The sequence below is a fragment of the Cibotium barometz genome, chromosome 25 (genome assembly GCF_041138505.1).
Source record: "Cibotium barometz isolate CiBa-2024 chromosome 25, ASM4113850v1, whole genome shotgun sequence".
NCBI classification, from domain to species: Eukaryota; Viridiplantae; Streptophyta; class Polypodiopsida; order Cyatheales; family Cibotiaceae; genus Cibotium; species Cibotium barometz.
In genome coordinates, this window is record NC_141070.1 from 7,008,780 (window position 1) to 7,026,883 (window position 18,104).

Here is an 18,104-nt window from a genome sequence, read left to right on the forward strand (position 1 = left end):
ACGGACTGATCTGGTCAGCTCAAAACTCGGCCCCCAACCTCCTGCAATCAGCACCTGGCTGCGAACTGTGGAATACAAAGCTGCCACCCCTCTGATCCATCCTGGCTCAAAGCCCAGGCGCAGCATAGTGCCCTCTAAGAATCCCCAATCAACTCTATCGTATGCCTTCTCAAAATCGAGAAGCATCACGACCAAGTCCTCGCCAAGAAACCTAGCTCGGGCCGTCGCCTCCCAGAAAGTAAAGATGTTGTCAAGGATACTGCGCTCCTTGACAAATCCTGTCTGAGTAGCATGAATCAACTCCCCCAGGAAGGGCTGGATCCTCAAACTCAAGGTCTTTGCTAAGACCTTGTAGACAGTATTGAGGATCGTAATAGGCCTCCAATGCCGAATGTCATCCGATACTCCCTCCCCCTTGGGGATAAGATAGATCAAGCCCTCTGAAAAGCTCTGCGGCATCACCCCAGTGTCCAAAACATGCTAAAAAGCCCCTGCGGAGGCCTGGCCCCAAAAGGTCCCAATAGCGCATAAAAAAGGCCGGCGTCAGTCCGTCCTCCCCTGGGCAACTATGTCGCGGCGGCAGGACCCTCAAGGCCTCGGCAAGCTCAATCTCTGACAGAGGCGCACCTAGAACTGTGCGCATATGGTCTGTGACCCTCCTCTGCACATGGGCCCACACAGTCTGTCTGCACACATCTCAATCCTCAGTGGCTGGCTCCGCTGAAAGCAGGTCACTATAAAAAGCAGTGGCAATGGCTCTGATCTCCCCGAGCTCAGTAGGTATCGAGCCATCCGGTCTACCAAGCTGGCGAACTCCTGCTCGCGCATGACGGGGTCCAGTGATCTCAAAAAACTCCCCAGTCACTCTATCACCAAGCTGCGTCCACTGAGAGGCCTGACGACGATAGTAAAACTCATGTCTCTGCTCCTCTACCTCTCTAACCTCCTGGCGTGCCTGGCTCAGCTGGGACGCCACCCACTCACATGCAGGCTGCTGCTCCTGAAGGCGCTGTAGCGAAGCAAGGCTGCGTCTCAGCCGTTGCTCCCGCTCGCGAATCTCTCCCAGTCGTGTCAAAGCTGCAGCGTGTAGAAAAGAGCTAAGATCAATGAGTCCCTGGGCACACTGGCCCGCTGCATCCTGGTCAGAGCACTGACTATCATGCCAGATCCTCTCAATGTCCTCAGCGAGACTGGGATCTGCAAGTACCCTCTCTGGGATCCTCAACTGCAAGCTGGGCTCCCGTGTCCCCTCCTCCAATGTCAATATAACTGGCGCATGATCTGAAAATGAGGTGCCAGCAAGAATGCCGACGGAGCCCCCTCGCTCCCCTAACCAATCGCCCACATAAAAGCGATCAATCTGTGATAGATTAGTCCCTCCCTGCCGGCGATCCGACCGAGAGAAACTAAGACTGTCCTGAGACCGGGAGAAAGCCCCATGCTGCCATGCATCAGTGATCCTCAGTGACATGCAAAACCGGTCCCAAGCTGCAAGCTCCGTGCCGTGCACTGTAACATGACTGCCTCCCACCCTATGTGCCGGGTCCTCAAGCATGTTGAAGTCTCCCCCAACACACCAATGTGCGGCCTCTGGCAATGCATCTGTAACCTGAGTCCAAAACTCTGCTCTGGCACTAGCATGATTGGGCGCATAGATGTTGAGCACACCCAATAGCTCATCATGCATCCTCAGAATGACATACTGTGCTCTACCAGGCACAATGATCCCTCGATCCACAATGGCCTGCCGCCATACATCTGCAATAACCATGCATACTCCTCCCTGTCCACCCAAAGGACCAAATCCTGCAGACCAAAAAGTGTCCCATCTACCAGGCATCACCGAACCATATCTCCGGATCCTGCTCTCACCCAAGTGGTGCTCCTGCATCATCAAAATGTCAATGCTGCCACCAACCAGGCATCTCTGAAGCTCCTGCCTCAAGCAACCTCGATAGCGTATAAAGTGTGCTCCGCCTAGGCCCTGTACATTCCATGAGATGATCCTCATGGATGCCCTGCTGAGGTGGATGCTGTCTCAGCCGTACGGCGGGCCTTCGCAAGCGGCTTGGATGGAGAGTAGTCCCCATCCGAACGGCTGCGAATCTGCCCACCCGGTGTACTGCAAGAATCCCGGATCAGGCGCCAGTGGCTGTGGCCCATGGCGACTGCCTCCTGCTCTGACAGAGAAACCTCGTGTATACTCACATATCCAGGGTCGCGCGCCAAGTCTGCCACTATGCGCACGACCAAATGCCGAATCCCTGAGGTATCCACACTCCCGAGATCCAAGAAAAAATGAGCCAACTCCCAAAGTCGGCCTATCACATCAGTCACCTCCAGATCGCTCATGTGGTGAGAAAACTCAACTGCTTGAGTCTTCAAAGTGCTGAGAGCAAGCTCTAGAGTCCACTCCCGATCACAAGGTCCACATAGAGGGAACGAGAAGGCCACCGCTGAGTCTAGTGCCTCCTCCCCGCGGGCCGGAGGTATCACTACATGAACTCGAATGGGTGCTGGCTCATGGGGGCCCTCTGCTCCAAAAAGCCGTGTAAAGGTATAATCAAAGGCCTCCGAGCGCTGTCTAATGCCAAGGCGACTCAGCCGACTGCGGATAGATGAAATCCGTGAGGCCCTAATCGGCATAGGTCTCCTCTGTGATGCTCGAGCGAGGTCAGTGCTCAGCGCTCTCCGGACTGCAGGTGAGCGCCAGGGAACTGCCAGGGTCTCCCGGGAAGGTGAGGCGGGCGGAGGGGGAGGAGGGGGAGGCAAGGGAGGTGGAGAGGGAGCCGCTGCCGAAACCGGAGCGGGGGCGGGAGGAGGCGAAGGTGGAGACGAGGCGGTGGGAGGGGACGGGGGTGGGGGGGGTGAAGAAGGGGGAGCTGGCATCTCCTCGTCCTCGGTCGCTCTGCAGGGGTCTCCTCCTGAAGGGGAGCAAAGCTGTTCCTCACGGGAACCCAGTGAGGCTGAGACTGTGGCTGCTGCTGCAGCGGTCTCTGTGCGTGCTGCTGTGGCTGTCTCCCTCGGCGGCGCCCCTGTCCAGGCTGCCACTCCGAGGTCTCTGTGGCCTGAGCAGGTGTCCCTGAGGCAGCCTGCCGAGCCGAATCTGTGGGCGGGCCATCAGTAGCCTGCTGCTGTGGTGAGGGTCGAGGTCTCCTGCGAGGGCACGCCTTGGCCAGATGACCGACCTGCCTGCAAATGAAGCACTGGTTCGGGAGCCCCGAGAACTCCACTCTCTGATCTATCCACCCCCCCCCTATCCTAGGTAGCAGAATGACCTTAGGAAGGGAGGAGATGTCAGACACCAACACTCTGACCGAAGGTAGCCCCGCTGCTCTGGCCACCACTGAAGCTGCTGAGGGGCCCGTCTCTAGTACCGAGCCCACCAATGCTCCGAGCCTAGGGAGGAGCGGAAGATACTCCCGGCGGAGACCAGGGAAACAAACTGTAATATGGAAGAGGCGCTCTCCCTGCTCCACCGCTGCCGGGTCAAATCCATGCTGCCAAGGTCTGAAGAAAGCCCGAGCACCCCTGATGTCCAGAGGACTCATGGCAAGGACCTTGGCAACGCTCTGGGCGGCCTCGAACTCGATCTGATAATGGCCCCGGCCCAGGAGCTGTACATCCAGGATCTTGCCCACATCTGCAAGAAGGCGAGCCTGAAGAAGATCCCTGATCTCCCCTCTGCTGGGGCGAGTGCCGACTATACGGCAGATGGTGGAATGAGCCTGGAGGCGTTCCACCTCTGCAGTGAGGCTCGCTTCCTCTTCCGGCGAAAGAGAAAGCCTGATGGGGATGACCTCGGGGGCGGGCGAGGGGGCTGCGGGTGAGTCCCTCTGAGGCGAGGCGGGAGGAGTCTCCATCAGAGTCTGAAGCTCAGGCGAAGGCGAGGCGAATGCGGAAAACCTGCAAGAAACGGGCTGCACCCAAAGAGGCGGAAGACCGGATGAAAATGAAGAAAAACAAAACCCCCTGGGGGTGAACAACACGAAAGAGGAGGGAGAGGGGGAAAACGAAGGAGAAGCCCTGGGGGGGGGGGGCGGCAACAAAGCGAAAGGGAGGGGAGGCGGGGCGCTGCTGAAGGGGGGGGCGGGCGCGAACAGGCGGAAAGGAGGGGGGCGAACAGGCGACAAAGGGGAGGGGGGGCGAACAGGCGACAAAGGGGAGGGGGGGCGAACAGGCGAAGAGGAGATGGGGGCGAATATACGAAGAGGCGGGTGACGAATGGCGAGGAGGGGGGAGGCGCAGCAGCGAGGCGGGGGGGGGGGGGGGGGGGGCGCAACAGCGAGCAAAGGGGAGCGAAGGCAGGCGGGGGGTGAAGAGGCGAACAGGCGGAGAGGTGGGAGGCGAACAGGCGACAGAGAGAGGGGGGGCGTGCAGGCGGGCGCACAATGCAGGGTGGAGGCGGGAGCTTCAGCGAGCTACGGGAGTCTTTTCGACGGGGAATTTCGACATTAGATCATATCTTTACGCTCAAAGCCATTATTGAGGAGGGCAGAGCACATGGTCGGAGGATATATTGTTGCTTTGTGGATTTTCGCAAGGCTTTTGATACGGTACCACGGGCCAAGCTGATGCAAAGGATGTATGACATTGGGGTACTGCCAACACTCACTTGGGGGGTACTTACTTTATATTAGTCAGTCACTGGCAGAGTGAAGACTGCGGAAGGAAACTCAGACTTGATTCACAGCACCATAGGGGTGAAACAGGACTGCCCTTTGTCTCCGACTCTTCTCGGGCTATACATTGATGAGGTTTCGGATTTTATTGACAGAGGAGAGGGAAGAGGTGCTTCCTTGGATACCATTGCTTATATATGCTGATGATATAGTCCTTATAGCAGACTCTCCAGAGGAGATGCAGACATTTGGATGCACTACAGGCCTACACGGAGGCCAGGGACCTCACGGTCAACCTGGGCAAGACTAAGGTTATGATTTTTAATACCTCAATGCAGTGGATTAGCAGATCAGCACCGGGTTTCATTTATAGAGGGGAGACTGTGGAGCAGGTTACCTCCTATGTGTATCTGGGAGTCCTATTTAGGGGCCCAGCTTTTTCCATGCAAGCAGCCGCTGAGGCGAGATTGTCACAAGGATATGCTGCCCTAGGGATGCTAGAGAAGATGTACCAGTACATTGTCTACACACCCAATTTGGTGCCTTCTCCTCATGCTCCAACGTCGAGAAAACTGATGTTGCCTGTACTGGAGGTGACATCTGTGCCCACAAATGCCACAGTCATGGAGTTCAATATTTTTCGGGGCTTCCCACAGATCGGGTGACATATGTCTAGTTACCCACTATCATGGAGACCAACAGAACCAACATGGTGATTGAAAAATTCAATGGGAGCAACTTCCCAACATGGCAAATAAGAAGTCTCCTGATCATGAGGGATAGCATCTGGAATGTGGTCAACGCGGACCTAAAACCAAGCGATGGAGTGGAAAAGATTCGCACATGGAATGATCATAATGACAAGGTCATGGCGCTCATCGAGCTCGGATTGTCTAACAACTGATTTACCACATGGACTTCACCAAAAGCTCAAAGGAGGTATGGGACAAATTGCAAAACTTGTTTGGTAATAAAATCGTTAACTACAAAGTCTTCCTTAAGCAAAAATTATCTTGCTTAAAAATGAATGAACGAGAAACTTTGGGAGAACATTTGAGCAACCTAGGCTCCATAATACAAGAACTCTCTAGCTTGGGAGGAGTTGTGGATGTGGATGACAAGAAAGCTCTGCTTCTATCAAGTGTAGAAGAGGTTTCAAAATTCTCTCAAACCTTGCTATCCTGAGGGTAGCTCATGTTGACCTATAATGAGATGATTGCAGTTCTCATAGACGAAGACCACTGCAAAGAGCGATCTGAGATTTCCTTCGAGTCAAATAGAGCTATGTTCACATAGGGGAAAGGGAAAAGAACTATCAGATGCAACTTCTACAAAAAGCTAGGACACACACAGGACAGATGCTTCAAGAAGATGACCAAAGAGCAAGAGAAGGTACATGCAAACCTGGTGGCACAAGATGAAGAAGTCCAAGAAGCAGAAGCCTCAGGAGTAGAACATGCAACTACTATCATAGATAATCTTTCTCTAAAACAGGAAGATTATGATTGGACTTTCTAAAAGCCAATATGTGTGAGTCATGGGTTCTCTGCCCAAGTGGTCCCCCAAAATTGGTTGTAACAAATGTGTTGTCAATCTCCTTCTATATGTGTAATAAGCCTTGAATCTTATAAAAGGCTCCATTTGTAACTTGCCCGAGAAGCGCAGGAGTGGGTGTGCATTGCTTGACCATGAGCACAATTAAACATTTCGGCATTTAATCACAGTCGTTAAACAATCCATAAAGCTGAAAATAAAAGTTACACAAATAACACTGCATAGAGGCCGGAATGGGCCGACCCCCCCCCCCTTGGAGTATTTCATTATCCAAGGAGAAATATAACATGTACAAGCTTTGAGGGCCTTACTCTCCCCATGGGAGATGCCGGATTATCCATATACAACCATAAACCTGTCCTTCATCCAATATGGTTATCCGACATGTCCTTCCATAGGTGCACAAACATGTATAAAAGCCCACATGGCTCTTCCATACGCGTATAAACTTGTATGACAACCCATATGGCTCTTCCATAAGTACATAAACCTGTATACTAGCCCATGTGGCTCATTCATGAGCTCATAAACCCATATACCTCTTCCTTGAGTGCCAAAACTTGTAAAACAGCTTGTATATCGCATAAAACCAAGAATTTCAGCAAGCTTTAGGACTGTTTTGCTGAAAACAGCCATCCAAGCTGTGCAAGATGGTGTAGAGAAGTGAAAATCATCTTCCCCAGGCTGGATATGGTTATGGGGGGCTTAGAAATGAAGAGAAATGCTGAAAAACCAGAGTTTTCAACCTCCAAAAACCTAGTTGAAGCTCAAACTCGCCCAAGAGATGACTCTCTCATGTTCAAATAAGCAAGAAAATGCTACAATGCCATGTGTAGAATGAATTGACAAGTGTGAGGACACTTGTCTCACTTATATCCTCTTATCTACCACATGTCCCAAATCCAAAGGCCAAAAATTCCACAATCTTCAGCTCTAAAAATATCCCAGATGAGATGCTAGTTAATTTCACAATGGTGCTTTGGTAATCCTCGATCTCTGTCAAATTCCGGAGGTAATAACGCGAACGGAAATTCTATCAGAGATAGCCAAAAATATCAACTTTTTCTAAAATTTAGGAGATGATCTCTTTGTGTTCCACCACATGAGAAATACATGTAGAACCATGTAAAAACCTGTTTCATTGCTGGACTCTCCCAAATCCTTAAGAGTTCGCCATACATACTTTCCACTTGACACATGAGCTCCAAAGCCCATTTCTGTGACCAAGAAACCGTCTCGAGAGCCTGAATCATGCTACGAACACTTGGTCCTCTATACTGGATAATCCCTCATTCCCAAAGCTTGTACATTCTTGATCTTTTGGGCATCCAAAGCCCATCCACGCACATGAGTTTTGGAGATGTCCAAAATGGTAACATTCCCTCCAGCTTCTTAAAAGTTGTCCTAAACTTTAAAGGTTCAAACCATATATCAAGATATACACATGTCCCAAAATAAATGGTCAAGACTATAAAACTCTCCATCAATCCAAAGACCATAAAGATATATTAGATACGGGCACAAGAGCCAACCATGTCTCCAATATGTATAAATCCATAAATGCAAAGCTTCCATACTTACATTCCGTGGAAGATATACTAGACACAGTCACAAGAGCCAACTGTGTCTCAATAACCAATATCAATGAGAGAATCATATGCCAATGAAAATTGCCAACCAGGTGCTGAGACACTCAAACAAGTGCCATGTACAAGAAACTAGTGTCTCGCACAGAAACATGTGCTATGTACACAAACTGGTGCCATTCCAGTGCACAAACCATGGTGACAGAAAAGCTGGTTCTCCATAGATCTGGCAATGCTTTCTCCCAATCCCAACGGTCCCCATGTTCTCCCACACAATCCCAACTCTGATCTGAACGAGCCTGGTGTGGAAACAATGAAGCACTCACTCCACAATCCCAACACGAATCCACGAGTATGATGGAGTGTTCATTGAATTGCCCTCTCGCAATCCCAACACGAATCCACATGTATGGTGAGATAAACAATGATGGCCTCCATGTGGGGAGATAGTGATTCCAATATCGCTGAAAGAATCCATGTCCCAAATAAATAGGCGAGACTAAATAAGTCTCCATAATAACAATATCAAATCATATAACAAATAAATGGGCAAGACAAAACAATACCATAAGTCCTGATATCATAATTATATTCCAAGAAAATGGGCAAGACAAATCAATCCCATAAGTCCAGATATCATAATCGTGCAAATGGGTGAGACGAATCAATCTCATAAGTCCAGATATCATAATCATGTCCCAAGTAAATGGGCGAGACAAAACAATCCCATAAGTCCAGATCTCATAATCATGTGCCAAGTAAATGGGCAAGACAAAACAGTCCCATAAGTCCAGATCTCATAATCATGTGCCAAGTAAATGGGCAAGACAAAACAATCCCATACGTCTAGATATCATTATCATGTCCCAAGTAAATGGGCGAGACAAAACAATCCCATAAGTCCAGATATCATAATCATGTCTCTCTATCCGTACTCCAAGTCGAATCTATCTCCAAGGAGCAATCATTCGCTCCAAACGCATAATACTCTCCACTGGTTTCCATGCTTACACATGCAAACACCAAGCCGAGAAAATAGAAGACCGATTGACCATACACGCCGATGTAGAACGTCCACTGGATCTGAGCGCAGACATCAAGTCCCTAGCATACCAAATTCTAGTCTACTGACACTTGGCGTAGACATAGTCCCCTACCAACAAGGTGTCAGTCCACATGACCCTTGGCGTAGACATAAGTCCCTTGCCAACCAAGCGTCATGCCCACTCTACCACTTACACTCTGTCAGCCTAGACATTTCTCAGTATGAAAGGGGTCTAGTGGACTCTAGGACGTCTAAATATTTGGAAAGAACAAACTTTGGGAATGGAGGATTATCATGAAATACAAAGGATCACTCTCCTAAAATTTAGGAGAGTTGCTATTTTTGGCCCAACTCCAATGGAAATTATGTTCGCGTCATTACATCTGGAATTGAGCAGATACCAAGAGTTGCCAAAGTACCTATGACAAATAGGCTACCAGTTGGGATATTTTTAGAGATAAAGATTATGAGAGAACCCATCTATTAGATTGGGACATGTGGCAAGAAAGTGGATCAAAGTGAGACAAGTGGCCTCACACTTGTCATTATAGCCTTCTCTTGCCATTTTAGCTCATGGGAGGCCCAAATCTATGAATTGGAGCCCTCTCTTCATTTGAACGAGGCTCTCTTGCTGCACACTAGCCTCTACCACCGTTCCAGGCTGCCCTAATGATGGCTACTCTCTTTCTCTCTCTCTTCTTTAAGGCTGCCCATAAAGAATACCGGCTGTTGGGGACTGTTTTGGAGGCTTCCATCGCGAAAAAATACTGAAGGCAAGGGTATTTAATCATTTTATTATGATTACCAGCCACTGTTCTTGTTGTACCAGCCACTGTACCTATTGTACGGTTTACCAAGCATTGTACTTGTTGTACCAACCAGTGTACTTACTGTACCAACCATTGTACCTACCATACCAGCTATTGTACTTGTTGTACCGGCTGAATGGAGAGCTGAACCTATTGTACCAACTCTATTGCATGAAGACCCATGGTTTCTGGGAAAGAATCAATACCCACACGGAGGATTATATTGTTGGCTCGGCATTTTTTCTGGCTGAATTTTATGGTTGCCTCGTGTTGGGCTATGTTATGGCATTTGAATATGCATAATCCGGCATCTCCCGTGGGGAGAGTAAGGCCCTCAAAGCTTGAGCCTTGTACATGATATTCTCCTTGGGTAATAAAATACTCGAAGGGGGGGGCTCGGCCCATTCTAGCCTTTATGTGGTGTCACATGTGCAAGCTCCACTTTTAGCATTTGTGGATGTTTTGTTCAGCTTTTATGTTTTATGCAAAGTGATGATGGATATGTGTTAAGGTTGTGGCCGATTTCAGTGTTTAATTGCATTAATGGTCAAGTGTTTTGCGAAACCCCCGAAGTCACATTGGTATCAGAGAATTGGCTCTTTCACACTCTTGTGTGAAGACGATTCTGTTGGGGTATAAACACTGGCTACTAGTGTAGTTGAAATACACCCGGCCTATCCACATATGGGAGCAGTCATTCATCAAGGCATGTGCAAAAGGCAATCTAATTTATGGATTTTCAGAATCCATTTTGGAATGGTGGAATTGGCTTTATTGCCTGTATTCTCTTCTATATGGAATTAGCCATTTATGCCTGATTTATGGATCTTATTATCAAGCTCGAAGGCAACCGATATGGGGAAATATCTTTTGGCTGGCATGGTGGGTTCATAACCCTCATGTCACAAGACCGAATCAAGAAAATAAAAGCTAAGTATACTTTGAGTTTACAAAGTTGATGCTTTTGCTACTTATTATGAAGTGCTTTTGATGCTCACTAACCCTTGTATGACTGTACAAGGAGAATAGTATGTTGTTGTTTGCCTTGAGATGGTTTCAGAGAAACATTGTTTACGGCTCCCTTTATTGGGATGGATTATGTTTTTGGCTTCCTTTATTTGCGATGCATTGGACTTATGGAACTCATGGTTATCTCATGGATCAAGGATTTCTATTGGCAGGCCGAAACGCCTATAAAACTATTGCTAGCCAAAATGCTATGGAGCACCAGGATATCTACGCCTGTGTGACTAATTCTTATCTTATGTTACACACTTGAGCTCACCTTTTCTCCAAGGTGTGTGGTCAGAGCACCAACACGGAGTGCAAGTGGTAGAGTGGAAGGTGTGTGTGTGTGTGAGAGAGAGAGAGAGAGCTTGTTCTAGGGTTCACGACCTGCTGTACAGCTCGCTTTTCTTCTCTGTGCGCTCGTGTGTGTGTGTGCGTGTGTGTGTGTGCGCGCGCACGTGTGTGAGAGAGAGGCCTGCTCGCCTGCGACCCAGTTTGTCTGTTCGACTGCTCGCCTGCGACCCAGTTCGCTTATCGCCTGCGACTCCCTTTGCCTTCGAAGCTGCGACTCTACTCGCCTACAACCGAGTTCGCCTATCGCCTGCGACCCAACTCGCCTATCACCTGCGACCTTGTTCGCCTGTTCGCCTGCGACTCCTTTTGCTTCGAAGCTGCGACTCTACTCGCCTAAATTTCAAAGGCTCCTGTATACAGCATACAACTTTCAAAAAAAAAAAAAGAGTTGTTTAGCAGTGTTGTACAGACTTTACTCTTGCAATTATGTCTGAGACTGTTGTGACCTATGCTTGCCGGGATAATGCTGCAGACAGTAACAAGAGGCAGCATGCTGCAATTGAATCTGTCACCATGATTAAGCAAGATTCGTTGGATGCACAGTTTGTATATGAGGCTTTATGTGAGGACTTTGTAGACAGACGTGTCAAATGGAAGGACCCGCCTCCTTCTTTCAAGTTACAAGATTAAATTGCCGACGATTGTGTCTCCTCTGCGTAGATACTCAGAGAAAGGGATTATTCTCTTCTTTCCAGGTAAAATGCCTTCTGCGCAAGAAGTAGCTCAATGGATTCAGTCCATTCTAGGTGGACCCTTTGTAGATGGAGTTCACTTTGCAGCAAGGGGTTTTTATGATGTATTACTATCTGATGGTCAATATAAGCAGCAGATGCTTGAAACTTCTCCCCTTATGTTTGGTGTACAGTTGGTACATGTGTTACCTTGGTCCCCGACCAAGGACTATCAATCCTTGATTAGGCATCGTTGTCCTGTTTGGGTCGAGGTCGTGGATTTTCCAGAATATTTGAGGGAACATTTGCCAGGTATAGCAGCCACATTGGGCAAAGTGGTTTGTGCACCTCGTCCTACAGGAAACAAAAACAGATTTTGCATCTTGTGGGATACAGACCATGAGCAACCACCTGCAATTGCTATTGAAGTAGAAAATGTGCGTGGCATGGGTGCATGTTACTTCAAATTGAATTGGGGAGTCTTTGCAGGTGCTTGTTTCACTTGTCATAAGTTTGGGCATATGGCTTCTGAATGTCCTTCTCTGCTGCATCCTCCGCCGTTATCTGCTGTACCTCCCATCTCAGCGAATGAGCAGCCAACTCAAATTAAGGAGATACCAACAAATCAAGCCACTCGAAATACTCAAAAGGAGAAAGAGAAAGGAAAAGCTAAAGTTATTCCACAAGTTGTTTCTTCTTTGGCAGTGCCTAATCAACCTAAGGATAAAGGAAAAGATAAAATATCTTCAGCTGAATGGAAAACTCCGAAAAAAGCTACTATGGTTCGTCGTGCTCCCGTTCCTTCACGTAATTGGACTGCATCTGCCACTATTGCACAGTCTTCCACTTCATCAACTATGCTTTCTAGAATATGGTCGGATGTAGTTCGAGGTGCTTCCTCGAGTATGGATGCCGATGTAAATACTTTGGATATGTGTGTTGATACGAATATGCATGAGTCTCTCTTGATTCAGGGCGAGGGCTCTCTCCCTGATTCAGTTGTTGTTATGCAGCATTGATTTTGCTAGCTGTTCACTGTATATACCTTTGTACAGATTTGATGTTTGATGCTCCAATAAAATGTCTTTCGTACAATATTAGAGGACTTTGTGATCCAAGTAAATTTAGGTTGTTTTGGCACTAAGTACATAAAATGCAACCTCATCTGGTGTGTGTGCAAGAACACAATCAGCATACCTTAGTGGGTCAATCAGGTCACTTTGTTGGTTATGATATATTTTATGCGGGCACTCAGCATTACTCGGGAGTTTTTATGCTTGTTAAGCATGATCTGCAACCAATGTTGGCCTACAATGATTCTGCTGGCAGATGGATGGTCATTCAATGTTTATTGTATGGACAAATTTATGAATTTGCAGCAGTTTATGCACCACAAAGCTCAGCTGACAGGGCAAATATATGGTCACAAATGTTGGCTTATCCCTGGCTCCATAATGCATTCCTTTGTGGAGATTTTAATAATGCTCCATCTCCTGAATTTAATTCCACTGGAAGAACTCATATGCGTGGAGCTGAACGCAGAACATGGAATGATTTGCTCTCTTCCTGCAATATTTTGGACCTATGGCAGCATGTATTCCCTCATCTGCAAAAAGGGTTTACTTTTAACCACAATGCTTTTCCACATATCTGGACACGTCTGGATCGCTGGTACTTGTTACATGCTGACCAATACGATGATTTTGCTTGCAAACTATGGATTGATCGTTCCATGTTACTCTCTGATCATTCTCCTTTATGGTTAGGCCTTTATTTCGACATGCCACAAGATGTCTCTATTCTTCAGAAACATAGGCTGTTGCTTTTAAACAACAGTTATCTTGTGCATGCTGATTTCAAGGAAATGGTTTTGCAAGCCATTGAGCCTTTGCCCCTTCAAATGCATGAGGACATTGACATTGCTTGGTTTCAATTTGTTCAGCGCATGCAGGCTGTGATCTGTGATTATGGTCGTTATTACATGGCCGACTTGCGGGATCGGATCTTGCAGGCTAAAGAAACATGTCAATCTATGGCTGATCTTCCTCAGTATAGGGTTTTAAATACTAATGAACAAGAATCTTTAATGCAGGCTAAGCATTTCCTCATGCTAAATGATCAGAGAAAATTGCAAAAATGGTTGACACGTTCGCGACATCGAGCGATCATAGATAAGGGTTGCTCTTCCAAAGATTTTTTCAAAAATCTACATGCTTCAAGACAAAAGGAATGCATCAGAAGGGTGAAAAAATCTGATGGTCAATGGACTCATTCTTTGTCGGAGCTCTCATATATTGCTAGTCAGCATTTTGCAGCTCTTTTTGCTAAACCGCCAACTACTTCATCTGACATACTTAATGCTCGTTATGCTTTATTGCATCATGTTCGGCCCATTATTTCTCCACAGGATGCATTGGAATTAGAATCTCCGTTCACTGATATTGAACTTAAAGATGCTTTACGTTCAATGGGTCGATGGAAATCTCCCGGATGGGATGGATTGACAGTGGAATTTTTCCATGCTTTTTGGCCTCAGCTGGAACAATCATTGCTGTATATGATCAATGAAGCTTGGGCAAATGATGTACTACCATCTTCTTGGAAAGAAGGATTGGTTAAGCTTTTCCCTAAACGGGATCTTTGTGAAGTTTTTTCTGATTGGAGGCCCATTACTCTTATGCCTGTCATCTATAAGCTTCTGACTAAGATGTTGGCAAATCGTATTAAAGGATTTTTACATGATGGTTTGCATCCTGCGCAATATGGTTTTGTGCCTCGGAGGCAAATCAATGATAATTTAGCCAATGCTTATATTGCCATTGAATATGCCAAATACACTAAGCAGGATGTACTCATTTTGCAGGTTGATATTGAGAAAGCTTTTGATTCTGTGCATTGGGACTATATAGCTATGACTATGAGTTATCTTGGTTTCGGTGCGAAGTGGCAAAATATTGTGTATTGGCTCTACAATGACAGTGATGCTTCTTTGATTTTGAGCTCTTCTCTATCGGATTCTTGGAAATTGGGACGTTCAGTTCGCCAGGGTTGTCCGCTTAGTTATTTGTTGTTTGCTATTGCCACACATCCTTTTCTTTGCTACTTGGATTTTTTGCAAGCTACTAATGAATTGCATGGCTTACAGCTTCCTGCTGGGCATACTTTCTTGGCTCAGGCTTATGCTGATGATTCTTTTTTTATGCCCAAGAATACGCAACAAGATCTTCAAAGATTAATGGAGGCTTTGGAACTTTTTGGTCTGGCTGCTGGTTTGAAAGTGAATTTCCATAAGTCTACCTTGCTTGCGTTTAACGTACAGCAATGGCATCATGTATTGTGGCCCGGTGGAATACCTCCTGGTGGACATATCGTTCGTCATTTGGGTTACCCTTTGGGTTGGCAGCTGTCATCTTCACAAATGATTCAATGGGTTATGCTAAAATTGAATCGCAAAATTGATTATTGGCAGCTTTCCACTTGGCCTCTTCATGTACGTCTCAAGATAGTGCAAGCTATTGTAATGGCTTACATACAGTTCTTTCTTCCATTGATTATGTGGAGGAAAGCTGATATAGATCGGTTTATGTCTCTGGCAATGGCAATTGTGTGGAAAACTCAACATCGTAAAAAGGGTCTTCGTCTTTTGTCAATGCCAAAGATGTGTTCTCCAAAGATACATGGTGGCTTGAACATATTGAATATTCATTTTCATATGCTTGCTCGTAAATCCACTTTGCTGTTGGAATTTGTACATCAGCGCCAGCCATGGGCTATTATGTTGGGTCATATGTGTATGTTTATGTCTTCACCTGCTTTTGGAAAGTGGACTGTTACGTATTGGGATGCAATTTTCAGCCATTTCGATGGAAAAATTGTCGGCTGCCCTCTTTCATCTAAGTTAATTTTTGCCTGGAAACAGGTTACGCAATATCTTTTTTGGAATCCCAGGCTTAATGCGCAATCTTCTTCGCTTCACCTTGAGAGTATTCATTGGTCAAAGGCTTTTGATGTACCCTTGGCTCTACGAGAGCCTAGGAAGGCATATTTCCTTTCAAAGAAAGGAGTTTATCTTATTGATGATGTTTTGGATGCTGGTGGCCATGTGCTTTCTTTTGTGGTTGCCGCCAGAAAATTTGGTCTGGGGATGCATTATAGATCAATCTGGCAGCTTATTCGAGAGCTTCTTGCTCCTTTTGAACCAATTGCAGATTTGGATCGTTCTGATCGTTTGGCTGATTGGAGCCTTAGAAGAGAACAACCTGCACGAGGCCCTTTATCAATGGCTAAACTTTCGGTTCGTTCGATATATCATCTCTTGTTGCCTGCCTCTTGGGTTCAAGAACATGCAAATCAGATTTGGCATCTTCATAAAAGTCAGGGTTGGTGGAAACAGCGGCTTCATTCTCTTTGGAAATGCAGTCTTCCTTTGAAAAGTAGACTTTTTTTATGGAGATGCTTGATTGGAGTCTTGCCAGTCGGCCTTTTCTTGGCTAGGCGACTTTTGGCACCTTCAACTTGTCATAGTTGTGGTGCTTCTCAAGAGACAGTCTTTCATCTTTTATGGAGTTGTCCTCTGACCAGGACTTTATTGGATCGGATTGCTGCACGTTTGAGAGCCCGCTTCCGACAGGCACCCTTTGGGAAATACTTTTGGATCTTCGGTCTTCTCCCTTCACCCCTTAGATCCTATAAAGTCTTCTTTGATTGGGTTCGCTACTGGGCTTTATGGACTACCTGGCAGTCTCGCAACAGGATAGTTTTTGCTGGGCCTTATTTGGATGCTTACTCATTCTTCCGTTCCTCTCTTCAGCAATCTTTATATGACTGTCTCTCTCTTCATGAGATTGACTCATCTCTGTATGCTCTTTTTACAGATTGTTTTTAGATGTTTAACTATGTTCACACTGAACATAGTGAACACTCTAGTAGTCTCCCTTGTATATGGTCTTTTTGATGGGTTTTCCTCATTTTGAGGTTTCCCACCTGTATTAATGTTTCCCACCTGTAATTAATGACATGAAGCTTTACAAAAAAAAAGCAAGTGGTAGAGTGGACATGACGTCTAGTTAGCAGGGGACTTATGTCTATGCCAAGGATCATGTGGAGTGACACCTTGTCGGCACGGGACTATGAACGCCAAGTGTCAATAGACTGGAATCTGGTATGCTAGGGACTTGATGTCTGTGCTCAGATCTAGTGGACGTATTACTTCTACATGCACAGTCAATCAGTCTTCTATTTTCTCGACCTAGTGTTTGCATGTGTAAGCATGGAACCTAGTGGAGAGTAGCATGCGTTTGACATCACTAGGGATTGGGGAACGAATAACTACTCCCTGGATTTGGATTCAATTTGGAGTAGGGACAGAGAAATGTGATTAGATCTGGACTTACGGGACTATTTTGTCTCGCCCATTTATTTTGGGACATGATTTTGATATTGGTATTATGGAGACTTATTTAGTCTCACCCATTTATTTGGGACATGGATTCTTTCAGTTATATTGGATTTTTGAGACTATCTCGTCTCACCCACTTGATGGGACATGATTATATCTTGGATATATGGCTTGAAGTTTAAAGTTGCGGACAACTTTCAAGAAGCTGGGATGAATGTCTATATGGGTTTAGATTAAACCCAAGATATTGTATCCTTTTTAAAATATTCAGCTTCCTCTAGTAGTCTAGAAAGTAGCTTAAATCTTTGGTTTTGGATAACCAACGGGTGTGACCAATCAGTCAGTAATGAATAATCTTTTTGGTTATTTTCCCTGTGCATGTCTGTGCAGGATTAATGTTATCTCACAAGGGCTTAAAGCCAAATCCTAAAGTATTATTCAATATGTTATACATTGTTCTATTGGAAGAATGTTCTATCTAAATAAATTTTTAATATCAAGGTTTTTCTATAAGGCCATGTGGAGCTGTTTTATGCAGTGGATTTGTTTTGACTCGGTTATCTTTCTCATACCTTGTGTCACGAGCCTGTGGCAATGACTAACTTTGTTTTTGCTTTCTTTATCGGATTGGTTTCCTGTTTAGAAACCCCTTTTGGAATCCAAAATGTCTGCATTGCTCAGTCGGAGTGGACAGCATTAAAGTTCAGTGAGAGAGTCTAAGTTTGGATGGCCTAAGGTTTACAGGCACTGAATATTGACATTAGATTAAGGCTAAGAGAAGGGTGGGTCGAAAGAAGAAGAAGACAGATAAATATCTCTGCTAGAGGGCAGTGCACTTGGAATTTGTCAGTGCTCTAGAGATAGAAGAGCATCCAGAAGATCAGAGGGACGCGATTCTGACATCTCCTAAATTTTAGGGGAACCTGCTATTTTTGGCCTATGTCGGAATTGAAATGTGTTCGCGTCAAAAGGAGGGCAATTAAATGGGGAACAATAGTCCCCAAAGACCTGCAGTGAGCTGATGAGCTGGCCAGGATATTTTTAGGCTGGAAGTCCA

General features: G+C 46.2%; 1 protein-coding gene across 4 annotated transcripts in view; it reads right to left on the reverse strand.

Moving 5' to 3' along the window:
- The window catches only part of LOC147624199 (ubiquitin-conjugating enzyme E2 22-like), a 57,788-nt gene that overhangs the window by 23,322 nt on the left and 16,362 nt on the right, over positions 1 to 18,104 (reverse strand). The window lies entirely within an intron of this gene.